Source organism: Megalops cyprinoides, chromosome 3 (genome assembly GCF_013368585.1).
Source record: "Megalops cyprinoides isolate fMegCyp1 chromosome 3, fMegCyp1.pri, whole genome shotgun sequence".
NCBI classification, from domain to species: domain Eukaryota; kingdom Metazoa; phylum Chordata; class Actinopteri; order Elopiformes; family Megalopidae; genus Megalops; species Megalops cyprinoides.
Genome location: NC_050585.1, coordinates 53,644,274 through 53,660,468, shown reverse-complemented (window position 1 = coordinate 53,660,468; position 16,195 = coordinate 53,644,274). Strand labels below are relative to the sequence as shown.

Here is a 16,195-nt window from a genome sequence, read left to right as displayed (position 1 = left end):
TACCCTCTGCGCGAGGGTTGCAGTTTGCTGAAGCTGCACCAACATGCGAGAACGTGCACGTATGTGTTACAGGCCTACCTCAGGCGCTAGCAGGCACAAAACCCTCTCACTGTGTCAGAATCATACATGGCAGGGTTTTTTACAGGTCAGGGTCTCTGTATGGTTGTGCAAAATTAGCTTCTGTTTCTGTAGTGTTATGGTATTGTTCAGCTTTGACTTTACAAACCTATTCTGTTAGCGCGATACGAAGCAGCTGGGAAGCTGGCCAGTTGCTGCTGTTGAGGTAGCCTGTATCTAATTCAAACATTAAAATGTGTGTACATGTAGTTTCATGAAACATACAGTTCCAGCACTAATCTCACATGCGTTCAGACAGTTCTGATATATCTGCCTGAGAGCGGCACCGGTTGCCCTGCGCTTTACAGGTGATGGTGGACAATTGGTTGTGCCGCGAGTGAAGGGGAACGTAGAGCGACAGCAGAAGCCGAGCTCTGCCGAAACGGACTCGGGCGGACTGCTGCTGCACATGGCTACCACTGCAGACCAAAACGACGAACGCACTACAGATCCATAAGTTACCACAAGCTGTTTGAGTCTACTGACACGTGTTACCCAATTTTATGAATCTACCTGCCAACTTCCTCGATGCTGAGGTACACCTTCTATTCCTCCACATGCATGCGTCCTTCACCAAATCCTCATACAGTCTCTCAGTTGCGTGCTTTGTAATTACCACTGAAATCGTTAAGCTTACCACACAGCACACAGTATGCGGCACTTACCTTCGCTTTCTCCGTCGCGCACTCTAAAAGTGTACAAATGTTAGCACTAGAATCGCCGCGGAATCCATGGGGTTCTTCAGTGCACAGTTTCGGAGCAAGTTTTGACGTTTTCCATGTTGAAACAGAGGAGTTGCCACTTCGCTGAGATCTTGGAACTTACGCATTAGCTACGTGGAAGAGGAACCGCGACTCTCCGGCGCTAATCTTTCTGAAGCAGTGATTCACACTTTACTCACTCTCCGTCTTCCTTGCGTCTGTTTTCCATTCTGTCGCTTGTTTCCTATTATAACCTCAAACTTTTTTTCCTGGACAAAGGTACGTTTCATCTGCGCATGCGTGTACGCCTCGCCAAACTGCGCCGTGCTTTAAAGCGCTTGGTATTACGAAACAGCTAGTGAGACAATTAAGAACATCCGCCGAGTGTTTTTTCCGTAAACACATTGACCATCCGCCGCAAAAAAAAAAAAAAAAACGCTCAAGATGAAGATGGCAAAAAGTTATCATTGCAACCGCATACATTACATTTATTCACCATTTAATCTGAGAATAATACTTTTATTGTTACATACTTCTTTAAGTTAGAGCATTAAGATGTAATGTTTTGTACCTTCAAAAAAAGTAATTGCCTTTCGGTGATAAATATATCCCGTTAGGGGTCAGCTGTCCTGGATGATCCACGGGCTAACAGAAGTCCTCAGATGGGGACAGTTTGGAGAAACTCAATGAAATCAGCACTTTCACTGCTATTTTTAAGGGTGCGTCACTCCGCAGACCGTTAGGTTGCATAATGAGGCTGAAAGGGAAATGTATGTGTGTGTGCGCGCGGTATAAATACTTAATTACAAAGAGTTGCATGTGCTCAAGTTTCTGAACAAATTTATTTGTATGTTTATTTACAGATACATATATATCCTAAGGATACACTGTACCATTCGCCAAGGAAAGCAAATGAACGTACTTTATTAATGAAAACATTTCCATATTTCGCGTTTCTATACAAGAGGGTATCTTTGAACTTTAACTTTGCGCCGCGCAGAGAAATAGTATGCAAAACTCATCTGTTTAAATTATAATGAACATGTAGCATAAATATTCTGATTTTGAGGTTCCATCTTGTATCAGATAAATAATTTTACATGTGTTGGGTAGGACTTTTAGTTTTGTCATTGCTCGGGTTAAATTGATTTAGCTTTTCTAGAAACTAGCGCAAATGCGCATAAAGTAACTACCGGTACGATCTGAATCATTCACTCTCTGTACTCTACAGGAGAACACATACAGACCAGTGGGATATGCACATCTAGTTAAGAAATTCCTAGTCGTGATTAAACGTGAAACATTACCTTAGCATGGTGCATTTGAAAAGCGGTGCATGCGGGCACCACACCAAAAGACCCTTTCAGCGCACAAGAAGAGCCCTTGGCTACCACTTCACCGCGCGCTCGAGAGACCGGCACTTTCTGTCAAATATTGTAGTATAAGTATAACCACGTCATGCCTGGATAAATATTATTACTTAATTCTATTTCTGTGGTGACAGGGAACTGCACAAACCACTTTTGGTTTGGCTTCTTGCCACGCCATGTAAATACATGTTTATAAACCCTTAATATAAAACCTATTGCATGTAGTGATTTGAGCAAATATGATGCTGTTGGTACAAAATAATGCACTTCTTGTAGTGGCCGACTTTCATTTTTTTGCGAATCTCTATCACATAAAATTTCATATAAATACATCACGTCACATAGGCTAACAGGCATCTGCCAAATGAATAAATGTAAATGGAAAAAAAGTAAAATTATGTACAACGCTTAGCTGCAAAGTCGAGCAACTAAGTGTTGTCTGTTTAGAGCCTAAGGAGATTAGTTTGAGTTTCTGATCTCTTGTGTTAATATAAGTCTGCCATGGAGGACAGTGTTAATTTTCTGGTCTTACGTATACGCCATGGAACGCGGTTTCGCTCGGGAATGTTATTCCACGATATGACGCCAGGTGTCACCACAGTCTCTGTAATTGTAGTGCTATGTGGCCCGTCTGTAGGCGTGAGCCGTGGAGATTAAACCCTGAGTTAGAGACGTTTTTTAAACTCAGTTTGCGGACATAGACTCTTGTGACCTCTGGCAAAAGAGAATGGAGAGAAGTTCCTGACTGGCATTAATTAATCAAAGGTGAGGCCCAGCTCACCATAAATATATTACTGCGTGGTGTATAGGTAATACACATGTTTGAACAAGACCCCTACCTGTATCGGTGTTGTCGGTGTAACCAGTCGCGGCCCTGTTTAGCAGCAGAGCTATGGAATAGTGGTAGCTGGTAGTAGAATCAGTCACATTCACTGTGACTCAGCACCGTGTGTCTGAACGAGTAGCTTAATCAGAACTACGTTACACTACATTAGTAGCTTTCTAGTAGCGCTAACTAGCTAAATCTAGGTAGCTAGCGAACGTTATGTGTGTCCCATTACATACTTGTCTCCGCTTGCTTGCTAGTTATCTGCTAAACATTAGTGCTGCTTGAAAGTATGTGAACCCCTTGAGCAGTTCAGAGTTTTCTGTTGTTTTACCATGATTTTCTTATTTTATCATCACCAGTTTTTTATATATTAAATGTCAGATGTATGTTTATCAATTGCATGTGTTTGTTTAGAGGGAATCGTGTGAGTAGCCAAAAAACTACATTAAAGATGGAATTAATGTATGTGCAAAAGTAAGTGAACCCCCAGCTGCATTGGTAAAGTCAAGTGGGTAACAGATTCAGGTGAAACACATTTGGGTGCTTAATTAATCAGTTAAGCAGACCAATCAAATTAGACATCCTTAGGAAAGGGGTTGGGCAAAACTGATTAAAAGAGAGAGGTACCAAGGTGTACCCAGAAAGACCAACAATGCCAAGAGGAAAGGAGATATCCAAGGACATCAGGAAGAAGGCGGTGACAGCCCATCAGTCTGGGGAAGGCTTAAGACCATCTCCAAAAGATTCTAGCTCCATCCATCCACTGTAAGACAAATCATCTACAAATGGAGGGCATTCAACATGACCACAACTCTGCCTAGAAGTGGATACCCATCAAAACTCTCGTCAAGAAGCACCGGAAAAATAATAAATGATATAAAGGCCAACCCACACATCACCTCTAGAGAGTTGCAGACCTCTCTGGCAGCATCTGGGGTAAATGTACATGTGTCTACAAACAGACAAAAATTGAACAGACATGACATTCATGGGAGGGTTGCTAGAAGGAAGCCTCTGCTCTCAACAAAGAACAAAGCTGCCCGTTTCAACTTTGCCAGAGAGCATTTGGACAAACCAGAGGCCTTTTGGAAGTCTATTCTCTGGACAGATGAGTCCAAAATAGATTTATTTGGTCATAATCAAAACCACCATGTTTGGAGAAAAGCCAACACTGAATTCCAGGAAAAGAATCTCCTCCCAACAGTGAAGCATGGTGGTGGAAATGTGAAGGTCTGGGGCTGCTTTTCTGCCTCCGGGCCTGGACGACTCCATATTACCCAGGGAAACCCGAATTCTCAGGCCTATCAACAAATTCTTGATGAGAATCACCTGCCATCAGTCAGGGAGCTGAAGCTGGGCCGAAAATAGGTGATGCAACAAGACAACAACCCAAAGCATTCAAGCAAAACCACCAAGGAATGCCTTAAAAGAAAGAAGATTCGTACTCTGGATTGGCCTAATCAAAGTCCGGACCTCAATCAAATCGAAATGTTGCGGCTCGACCTGAAGCGGGCGGTACATGCCAGATGTCCCTCCAGTCTCTCTCAACTGGCTGAGTTCTGCAAGGAGGAGTGGGAAAAAATCCCCAAAGGCAGATGTGAGAGACTGGTCAGTGGTTACAGAAGACGTCTGGTGTCAGTACCCCGCCCCCTTAGCTGTGGTGCTTTTGTTTTCCTTGTATTTTAGCCCTGCCCTGCTCCCCGCCCGGTTCTCCACCCATCTGATTGCCTCATCGCCTTCACCTGCCTGCCTGCACACCTGCTTCCCATCACCTTGTCAGCCCTGCCCTATATCTGCCCTGCATGCCCCTGTCCTGTTGCTAGTTCGTAGCAGTTATTTTCCGACTGTTTCGGCCTTGCTGGTTTTTCCTGCCTGTTTGCTGTTTCCCGTTTTTCAACCTGATTGCTGCCTGTCACTCTGCATTGTTCAACCCTACCTGGATTTTCCCTCGGACTGCCTCTCTGGTTTTGTCCCTGCTTGTGTACCGTTTACGATCTGCTCTCATAGTATTAAATCTGCCCGGAATTCGACGCGCTTGTGGTCTGCGACTGAGTCCTTGCCTGCGCCCTGACAGTTTGGTTGAAGTAATGGCTGCAAAAGGAGGAGCCACAAGCTACTAAATAAAAGGGTTCACATACTTTTGCACAAGTCAAATTTTCAGTTTTTGTGAGATAAACCACTTTTGTTGAATAAATAATGAAAATATATATTTTTGTTTGTGTCCATCATTTGGAAGGTCTGCTTTACAAATTGGGGTTTGGATGTACATTTAATAAGGTTATTTTAATTTTTTTAACAAAAACAATGACCATGTCTGCAGGGTTCACAGACTTTGAAGCAGCACTTGTAGGTAGCTAGCGAGCGTTGTGTGTGTCCCATTACATACTGCTCTCCGCTTGCTTGCTAGTTATCTGCTGAACATTGTTTGCCGCAGCTAGTTTTTGTGACTTTTCATCAGATTGTTATCTTGCTGCTGACCTCGTTGAATAACATGGTAGGCCGTTATCATTGTATTTATTTATTCAATTACTTGCAACTTTAAAAGAGAACAGAGTATCTCCCCGCATTGGCGGGCTGGCGGGGTGTTAATTGCGCTGTAACCTCAGTTGTGGATTGGGGGACAGTAGCGAAATAAAAGCCCGTGTGAATGACAAGGCGAGCAGCCTTTTCTTCAGATTCGTGCCGTGTCTGGAATGGGGTTTCATGGGCTACATGCGCACACTGCAACCCGCAGTAAATTGAGAGCCATAAGTCATGTTGTTGGGGGCGGTGGCCTTCTCGTTTGTCATTTTCACCATACCTCTGAGGATGAAACGCCAGCAACAAAATCTTCCCGAGCACCGTCTCTTACAGTACTGCCGCACATGGTGGTACTCAGTGCATGACGTGTTTGAGCGCCTGTACGAGCAGAGATGGGCCGTTTCAGCATTGCGAGTACACCGCGAGTGCACGAAACTTACACACGCCACTGAGGAGCTGTAGTCAGTGCTGAGTTCCCTGAAGTGAGCCAGGCCGTTCCGTGTGGCCAATCTGATGCGTCCATCTCAATGCTATACCCAAACTTGACAAATATTTGCAGATAGTGACAAATGACACAGAGGGTGGCGCTCGTCGCATGCTTTTTGGACACGTGCATCTGAAGTTCAGCACGAATGCTGCCGGAGAAGCCGTGAGCGAGGGAGTTAGCGATCTGTCTCCCACCGATTCCAGCCTGGCAGAGGAGGGATGCTCACCTGTGGGTCAGTCTCCCGATAAGCGAGATCGCTGTATAAAGACTGAAGCTATGCCTGCCCTTTCCCGGGGGACACATCATCTGTCTGATCTGAACTGGAAGGGCACGTGAGGGATAACCTGCTTCCCACCCACGCAACACCCCCGCGTTATGGAGGCGTGATGAAACGATGTACAAAAACATGGTCTTATAGGTCTTATCAGCTGCCACTGTGAACAGATTGCGCGCTGTGTTAGTTTCTGTAATTCACGTACCGATGTTCTTGTTTATTTCCTTCACGCGTAGCAAGACGCACGCTGTGTTATTTGTTTGAAGAAAACGGGAAATTCTGGTTGAATTCTGCACATTATTGCGACGGTGCAGTTACTTTGTCTGTTAGTTACGGTGCAGTTACTTTGTCTGTTAGTAAAGTTATTATGCAAAATCTTATGCGTATTTTTATTGATTACTTTTCGTTCTAAAAAGACATACAAGTGGCAGAATGCACGACATGTTAAGACTGATTCCTATAGAAAAGCCTAGCTTTTCTATAACCATAATTAATCATTTTAATATAATTTAATGGAAACGATTTTTGTTAAATGCTGCAATGGTGTTATGTTGGAATGTGCTGGGGCAAATAGAGACTTTATTTCATAAAACGAATGCAGCATCTTTTCCACTTTTGAAACTCGTTGGGCGTCTTCTGACGGGGCTTGCTGTGATAAAGCCTGATGAAGAATGATTGAGTTTTATATATTAATCAGGTCCAGCAGAATGCAAAGATGTTCGTGTTTAATAAGAGACAGACCTGATGTTCAGGGGGGAAGAAAGGAGTCTTACTTTACAGCCAGCTATGGGAATGGCTTCATGACAGGAGTTTACGCCATGTTCAAATGACAAATCATTTGTACATGGGGATTTGGAGAGCAGCAGCATTGTCAAGATGAACATCTGTGTTGTCTCTGGAATGCAGTCACGCAGAGGTGTCAGAAACATCATGATAAAAATGTGGGTGCTCAGACTCAAATACTGTGTTTCCTCCACGTGAGGCAGCTGATTTTCATCATGTTCTTACAGTCCGTCCTCACAGAGCATGCTAAAGTCAATCTTAGCTAAGCTGCAGATGGGTCAATAAGGAGTGGTCTGTGTAATCTTATTTCTTAAAGTTAGTTACTTCTGGATTTGTTCCTTTCCTGTTATCATTGGCTAAACAATAAAGTCGAAACATAACAGAGAAAGTAACACTGAGACATGATTCCCTAGGTGGCTGTTGCTACAACTATAGCCTAATAGCTCACCCAGCTTCTCCATAAATAACTGAGCACATCAGGGGCTGTATGAACCGGTCCACTGGGGCCAACCACCAGGGTTACCCTGAGAAACCACTGAATCCACGCTGGATTAAGTGACCAAAGACGCCCAGGAACCTGTATGTGCTCTCACCAGGCCTTTCCATGGGGCCAGCAAAAAATGCCTGGGAAATAGTTGCTACAACAACCAACTGGCCTTGTGACCCAGGAACCCATAGCCGGTAATCTGTGCGGTCTCATCTGGGGCTCCTATCAGTGTTGAAACAAAACGCAATCCACAGAAATCCTGAGCAGAATGGTCCCGCCTCCCAGGGTTAGCCTTATACCAGGGGAAACGCATGGTAGGAAGACAACACATAAACGGCAGAAGGACTGACCAATCATAGCAAAGTTTTTTTTTTACCTTTTTGCTTTTTCTCCAGCTGGTAAAGCTCTCCCCAGAGTGGCTGAAGCAGCTAAAGGGGTTAATTCATTCAGGATGCATTGCAATTCATTGCTGCAGTCATTAGACTTTTTTGGGGATTCCGTCTGTTGTGTAATTTATGTATTTATGTAGGGTCTTTGTCTGTCTGTGGATTGTTGGCTTTATTGAAGTTTATTGGAAGGACCTGAGCCTCTCAGGTTGGCGTAGGGAGGCCAGTGTCCCTGAGCAGGGATGGAGTATTCTGTTCCCGCTGTGAAAGTTAATTTGATGATTGGATTTGCTCTTCATTACGGCCCAATTACAGCGACATGGGTGACTTGCAGATAGAACCTGAGCCGGTGGGGTATGGGCCACCATTAAATATTTAAGGCCACTCTCTCAGCAGACACAGAGAAGGGGGATTATATGCCACCCGTAGAGCCTGTCTCTGCCTTGACCCTGGAGCTGTGGATCCCTCCGTCAGCGAGACCCGGAAAGGGGAGGGGATCCATAATGCCGTCTGATTGTGGAATCTATAAATACTCTAAAGATAATTTACTTAATGTCTGGGCATATTTGCCATTTGTATGTAATGAAGCACCAGTGGAAGGGTGACCTGTCAGTCAAAAGCAAACAATTACAATGGTGATGCAGCTGTGTAGCCAAGAAGTTTAAAGGCAAATTTAAAAATGAAGTGACTTTATTTATACTTTATATATATTACTGCCACCTGTCCAGCAACTCTGAATTATAACCTTCCCCTGAGCTCACAGTGTGTGCTGTACCTGCATGGTGCCGATGATAATCCCATCCAGGTAAGAATGTCTTACTGAACATGAGAAGAGGAATCAGAGTCGGCCTGTTCTTCAGACTCTGCCAGATGAGCTGCTATGAATCTGTACTCATGTATAACCACACATTCCCCACCACACCTCCCCTGCATTTAGCCAGAAAGCACAGCAGCCAAGAACACAAGGCTGGAGGAGGTAGTCAGGAGGACAGCGTCTTGGGGAGCACAGTAACATGGCAGAGCATCACAGCAGGCTGCACATCTTAGCCAGGCTGAGAGGAGCTGAGGAGGCTGCATGCTGTGTCCATGGCGACGGCACTGTGTTAGCCCCTCCTGCCGGGCAGCAGGGGGCAGCGGAGCTGTGGGTCCCGTGGCTGAGAGGCCGGCAGGAGGGCAGGGCAGAGGAGAGCTGTCAGGGAGAGATGGGCTGGAATTCAGCGCACTGTTAGAGTGACAGAGGCTCTGGATGTGGACAGCCCTCCTCCCAAACCTCCCCATCTGGATTAAGATGTGGCAGATTACTGTGAAAGCCCTTGCGTGTTTGGCCAGCCTTCAATTTTGGCATTTTGACTTGACTTTTCTTTTGAAAATACTCGTGTTTGCTTGTTTTCATCACATTCCTGACAGGTGAGAGTACTGACAGTCCATCCCATAACGACCCTCTTGTGGTGACTGCGTCAAAAGAAAGCATTCCTGTGTGTGAGTGACGTTCAGCTTTGGGACAGAGATGTCACCACCATGGAGCATGTACCTTACACACAATAGAACTGTCTGCTTGCTGGTGTTTGTCATGCTCAGTTGCATAAAGATAAATAGATTTCCCCCATAGGTATCGGGGGGCGTGACAGAACCCAGCGTCAGTAGATGGAAAATTACATTCAACTGATGGCAGAAGCCCTTATAGTTGTGCAGAGCAACCGGTTAATCTTCTTTACAATGCTGTCCAGTTGGAGGGGTATTACAGTCGTTTCTTTGCAAGGACTTCATCCCTCCCCAGACCTCTGCAGAGCAGCCAATTCATCTCTCAGATTTAAACTTTGGAATGCCAGGTAAAATCAGATTACACTGCAGCAGTTTCGCTCTCTCCCACTGTCTCTCACTTCCATTCAATTCAGCTTGCTCTATTGGCATGGCAAAGATTACATTAGTATTGCAAAACTACATTAAAACAGCTTTTGAATGTGCGGAAGGTTTGTGGGAGGAGTGGACTGGGTGTGTCATAATGTTTTTGTTCTTATTTCAGCAGATTTTGCACGTGTGGTTATGAAATGCAGCTGCTTTGACCACAGAATGAGCTCATTCTGAGCTCAGCCTGTCATCTTTGGACTGCTGTGGCTGTCTGTCAGCCGGCCTGGGATATGTGTGAAGGTGCATTACTCTGTAGAAATGCAGACCTGACTTACTACGTCATTATGACATATTACATGGTTCTGGAAATGTCTGTGAATATCACACGGCTGTCACTCTGAACAGGAAATGACACGCTAGGCTGGAGGATGAGGGTTAACAAGGGCTTATTCACTATTATGGGAAGCATCACTGTGTTAGTTCGCATTATGAAAACAGGTTTGTAACAGGTTTAGTGACAGAGAGCCGAGACAGACAGAGAACTTCTGTATCAACCATCAGCAGATTTCACTGCTGCTGAACCTTTGAGCCCAGCGCTTCTCCACAGTCCTACAGCCCAACACACTGCAGGCCATGCAGCTCGTCCTGAACACAGACACAGCCCTACAGCCCAACACACTGCAGGCCATGCAGCTCGTCCTGAACACAGACACAGCCCTACAGCCCAACACACGACACAGCCCTACAGCCCAACACACTGCAGACCATGCAGCTCGTCCTGAACACAGACACAGCCCTACAGCCCAACACACGACACAGCCCTACAGCCCAACACACGACACAGCCCTACAGCCCAACACACTGCAGGCCATGCAGCTCGTCCTGAACACAGACACAGCCCTACAGCCCAACACACGACACAGCCCTACAGCCCAACACACTGCAGGCAATGCAGCTCGTCCTGAACACAGCCCTACAGCCCAACACACTGCAGGTCATGCAGCTCGTCCTGAACACAGACACAGCCCTACAGCCCAACACACTGCAGGCCATGCAGCTCGTCCTGAACACAGACACAGCCCTACAGCCCAACACACTGCAGGCCATGCAGCTCGCCCTGAACACAGACACAGCCCTACAGCCCAACACACGACACAGCCCTCCAGCCCAACACACTGCAGGCCATGCAGCTCGCCCTGAACACAGACACAGCCCTACAGCCCAACACACGACACAGCCCTACAGCCCAACACACGACACAGCCCTACAGCCCAACACACGACACAGCCCTACAGCCCAACACACTGCAGGCAATGCAGCTCGCCCTGAACACAGACACAGCCCTACAGCCCAACACACTGCAGACCATGCAGCTCGTCCTGAACACAGACACAGCCCTACAGCCCAACACACGACACAGCCCTACAGCCCAACACACTGCAGGCAATGCAGCTCCATCAGGCGTTTATGGCTGCCCTGTAACAGTCACTTCAACACTATCCACTGTTCTAACTGATTTGGATTTGGACTGACGCTTATTTGAATTTGTCTCCCAGGCGTAAAAGAAAAGCCATTTATCTGCATGCTTATTGAAGGTTACGTTTCTGACATGGTGGGAAATCTCATTAGTGCAAATCCTAAATGGCATTGGTGGCAATGGGGCACTAGTATACTACACTATATTCCCATACATAGAGGATTGTATCCATCGGTGATGGGGTCGCCCTGGTCTCAGACACTGGTCAGATGAGCCCTGCAGAGAGTGTGTAACAGGTATGAGGAGGATATACGGGCAGTGTGTGTGCAGCCTGCTTTGGGAAGGTTCCCACAGCTCATGGGGAATGCTGACGTAACCTTGAGAAAAGCTGCTTCAGTAAAGTACTCTGCTGGTGTAATGGTGAGGAAAGTAAATTGTTTGCTTATGCTCTACTCTGCCTCACCTGTAAGTCACTTTGAGAAAAGCATCTGCCAAATGGATGAATGTAAATGTAAGATAAACAGACACGTCAAAATGTAAGACACACGACCTGCATATTTAAAGGGCAAATAAATGATAAGTGCTCTTACCCAGATGTTCCCTAACACCATGGCTGCCCCCGTAGGTATGGCCACTACAGCCAGCACCATACCACTTTTAACTGACAGGTAATATCGAGTATGTGCAAACAGTCTCATAAGTATGGAGCATTATGATAGTGTGCATGCGTAATGTATGTGACATGTTACGACCCCTAGGTCGTCAGGCATTGTAACTAATGTTGCGAGTATCCCTTCTCCCATTACCAGCACTAACTGCGGCAGCGACAATTCCACAAAACAGCCTATACGTCCTTGGATGTAACAGACATAATAAATTACAAAACGTTGTATGCGCTCAAGTAGAGTGTGCAGATTCATTTGTATTTCTGTGTAGAGATACATGCACATCCTAAGGATCCACCGTACCATTCCCTAAGGAAAGCAAATTAAAGTTCTGTGTTAATGGAAACACAAATGACAATATACCGAGTCTGTAGACAAGGAAATAACTTGGAACTTTGTGTAGCTTAGCACTTCACAGAGAAGTTGTAGGCAAAACTCATTTGTTCAAATGAGTCATGAAAATGTGAAATAAATTTTCTAATTTTGAGCCTCCTTATACAGATAAACAATTTTACATGGAAATTTGTTGTTTCTCGGGTTGACTAAACATTTCCAGAACCTAATGCAAATGCGTATGAAGTAAGCAGAATAATTCACCATGCAGAAAAAAAGTGTTCATGTACATCGGGTTGCGAAATTCTTTGTTTTGATAAAACCCGAAAAACTGGAGCCACACCGAAAGACCCTTTCAGTGTGGCTCTGGCAGTTTCTACTGTCAAATATTGTAGTATAACCATGTTATGCCTGGATAAATATTATTTATGCTGTTTCTGTAGTGGCAGGGAACCGCACAAACCAGTTCTGGCTTGGTTTCAAACTTGAAATGAAAATATATGTTTATTAACCTTGACATACAACCTACCGCATGTGATGATTTACGCAAATAGGATACTCTTAGTACAAAATAATGCATGTATTGCATTAGACCAACTTTCATTGTGCGAAACCCTGTAAAATAATTAAGGTAGTGCAACTAATTACTGTACTGCTAGTTAGGAGGTGACTGTGTTTCCATAGCCCAACCACAGATGTGAATATGTGTTTGTGAACAGCAGAGGCGTTGTTCAGATCTTGAAACATTGGGAGCTTAGCCCAGCCCAGGAAGCTTTAAATTTTCACCTGATAATTGCACCATTTTCAAGTTATTTCAGAGTAAAATATAAGATGTGAGACACTGTGCTCTACCAAAAGGTTCCGGTCAGGTGCGTAGGCTGGCTTTCACAACACGAAATCAAAATAAACAAAGTGAGTGCAATCTGAGTTCTCATTCACCTTCGTTATTATTTTTATTTTCAGCAGCAGGAGTAAAACCCTAAGAAAAAATAAGAGCCTTGACGTTGATGAAGCAGTCATATGCTAGTATTAATTAGTCTTATATGATTTACATGGCTATAATCATAAAGGTGTGCCTTGGAAATACTTGTTTTCATAAAATGGTGTGCCTTGTGAGACCCCTCTTCTCCACCAACCTGAGCTTGCAGATGAGGCAGTGGCACTCTCACGTCCTGACTCATCTGCTGCTACAGCAACAGGAGATAACTCTTCCTCCACCTCCACCTCCTCTAGCCTCGCCTGCGCCTCGTTGCCTTCATCCCTTTTCTCTTTGAAAAAGCTTCTTATATCCATAGCCTTCAAGAGAGGTCTCTCTCTCTCTCTCCCTCTCTCCCTCTCTCTCTCTCTCTCCCTCTCTCCCTCTCTCTCTCTCCTTCTCTCTCTCTCTCTCTCTCTCTCTCCATCTCCCCCTCTCTCTCCTTTCTCTCTCTCTCTCTCTCCTCCTCTCCCTCTCTCTCTCTCCCTCTTTCTCTCCCCTCTCTCTCTCCCTCTCTCTCTCTCTCTCCTTCTCTCCCTCTCTCTCTCTCCCTCTCTCCCTCTCTCTCTCTCTCTCTTAGTAGTGTGAAGTAGATCTGCTGCTTGAATAACACACAGAGGACCCAAAACGTACTTGCGTTTTTGATCATCGTTATATTATTTTCGAGGGCTTTAATGCATGATCGGAATGACAGATGAGTAGATCCGGGGCTATTATTTATTTATTTATTTATTTTTAGATCCGGGGCTATTCATGAAACATTCGGGGCTGTAGCCTCGGACGCCCGATAGTGAACAGTAAGAAGGCAGTACCACTTTTCTTAAGTTCTGAAGTTACGTGTATGCGTCGAACCTTTTTTGGGCTCGTGGATTCACGGTTTTACGCTAGGTGTCACCATAGGCTATATTTACACTGGAATTGCACCCCCATCTTCAGATGGAGTTACTTTGCACGAAAAACTCCAAAATCTGTGAGTCGGTGGAAGGAGTTCTTTAAACCTCCTCTCTTGAGAGAGACTCTTGTGATATCTGGCCAATGAGAGTGCACGAATCACGTGAATTAATCACTTGAATTAATCAAAAGTGAGTCCTAGCGCCAGTTCAACACGAATATATTGTTGCACAGCGCTCGTAATACTCCTGTTTGGCCAAGACCCCTACCTGTATCGGTGTTGTCGGTGTAACCAGTAGCGGCCCACCTGTTCAGCAGCAGAGCTGTGGAATAGTGGTAGTTAAAAAGTGTAGATTCACAGTGACTCAGCGCTTTCACTGACTGTCTCAGATGTCCTGACAATGCAAAACAAAGCCACGGGCATTAGAAATATGAGCAAACAATACTTCATGCCCGCGTGCTTCATATGTTAACAAACGATTTTTTTTTTGTGGCGAAGTTTAGAAAGGTCAATGTGTAAATGAAAACAAAGCCTCCCCTTCATTTAAAAAGTGACCCATTATAGATTTTATGTATGCACTGGGTGTGTAGAAGGTTTGTTTACTTGTACACGATAGTGTTTCCCTATAGTCTTCCAGAGGATCTCTGCACCCTGTGGACTCGTTTTGGATAAAAGCGTCTGCTAAATAAATAAATGTAAATGTAAATGTAATTCTAGTTTATCTAATCGGACAATGTTTGGAATTTGACATCTGTAGCTAGAGGATCAGATGCAACTCGATATTTTGAAATAAAATTCAGCCAATGCAACATGGTTTTGCTAACATATGCCACTTTAATAACCCTAACACCGCTACGCCCTGCGCTCTCAGTTCAAGTACTTCAAACAATGAATTAATTTCGCAAGAGACTCAAGGCATTTCATTCGCGGTGAAAGAGCACACGCGCAATACAGCTGCGGTTGTGTCTGTGCGCACCTGCGCGCATTCCGAAGCCATTCTGTGTCATACAGAAAACACCGATGGGATCAAAGATGCTTTAGTTTCGGTGTGTCCGCGTCCCTGAGAAACCACAAGCTACTGTTCCGTCAAATGTAATGTCATGGTGCCTCTGGCACCGCCTCCTCAGTGTTCCGCGGGGACGCAGACAAAAGGACGCGCGTGTAGCGCCGGCAGAGAAGACGCTCATTTGCGTCAGTTTATTTCGCGTGAGGGATAACTGGTGTGGCCCCAGTGTAGGGTTTCTGCCCCTCGGAGGCTACATTTCAAGGTCGCATGCGTCATAAGGGCTGCGCCATTATGAAGGTGCCACGAAATGCGGATCAGAAATGCATCCTTCTTTTTGAGCGGATCTGAGCGCATACTTTGTGTTCTTCGTGGTTTTAGGGTCTCCGAGAAGCCTAATTTGAAATGTAACCGATTGTTTTATATGTTTCACATATTTTTTAAGCAGAGCCGACAGATGGATTTTCTCAATGAGCGCAGCCGTGTTCATGTGCTGTAAAAATGAGGGCCTGTGTGAGAGGCCCCCGGGTGCAGAAACTCTGAGACTCAGAGACTCAGACACAGCCTAGATTTAACATTTGTACTTAACTTTGACTCACAATTAACGGTGCTCGTAATCTTTTTTCTGACAATCACAGTTTCAGGAGTTTCGTGTTTGTATTGGGGAAGAAAGTATTTGCATTTATTTGTTAGTCAAATGCTGACTGAGCACAGGCCTCAGACTCCCCTCCCCCCAGGTCTGATGGAGGCTCTTTTGAGTCTCTTACAGGACGCGCTGCCAGCGTCGGCAGGCTCCCGGTTCTGTTTGATCCTGTCTGATCCTGTTTTTCAGCTCGACTCGCAGCACACTCTCAGACCTTCACCTTTTACACACAGCCTGATCACTTTCTGTTTCAGTCATCTGCTGTGAACATGGATAAATATGAAATAATCCACAAACCCAGGAAACCCCCACCCCCCCACATCATCCGAACACAAACCCCCTCCTCCGCCTGCCCCCCATCCCAGCAAACCCCCCCCCCCCCCCCACACACACACACACAATCC

The 16,195-nt window shown here is 45.3% G+C and overlaps 1 protein-coding gene across 1 annotated transcript in view; it reads right to left on the bottom strand.

The window, feature by feature from the left end:
* LOC118774036 (ras and Rab interactor 1-like) overlaps positions 1 to 1,091 on the bottom strand; it is a 19,345-nt gene extending 18,254 nt beyond the window's left edge. The window contains exon 1 of the mRNA XM_036523138.1: positions 783 to 1,091. The gene's annotated coding sequence lies outside the window, so the exon portion shown is untranslated. The remainder of the gene's footprint in view (positions 1 to 782) is intronic.
* Positions 1,092 to 16,195: the final 15,104 nt, after the last annotated feature.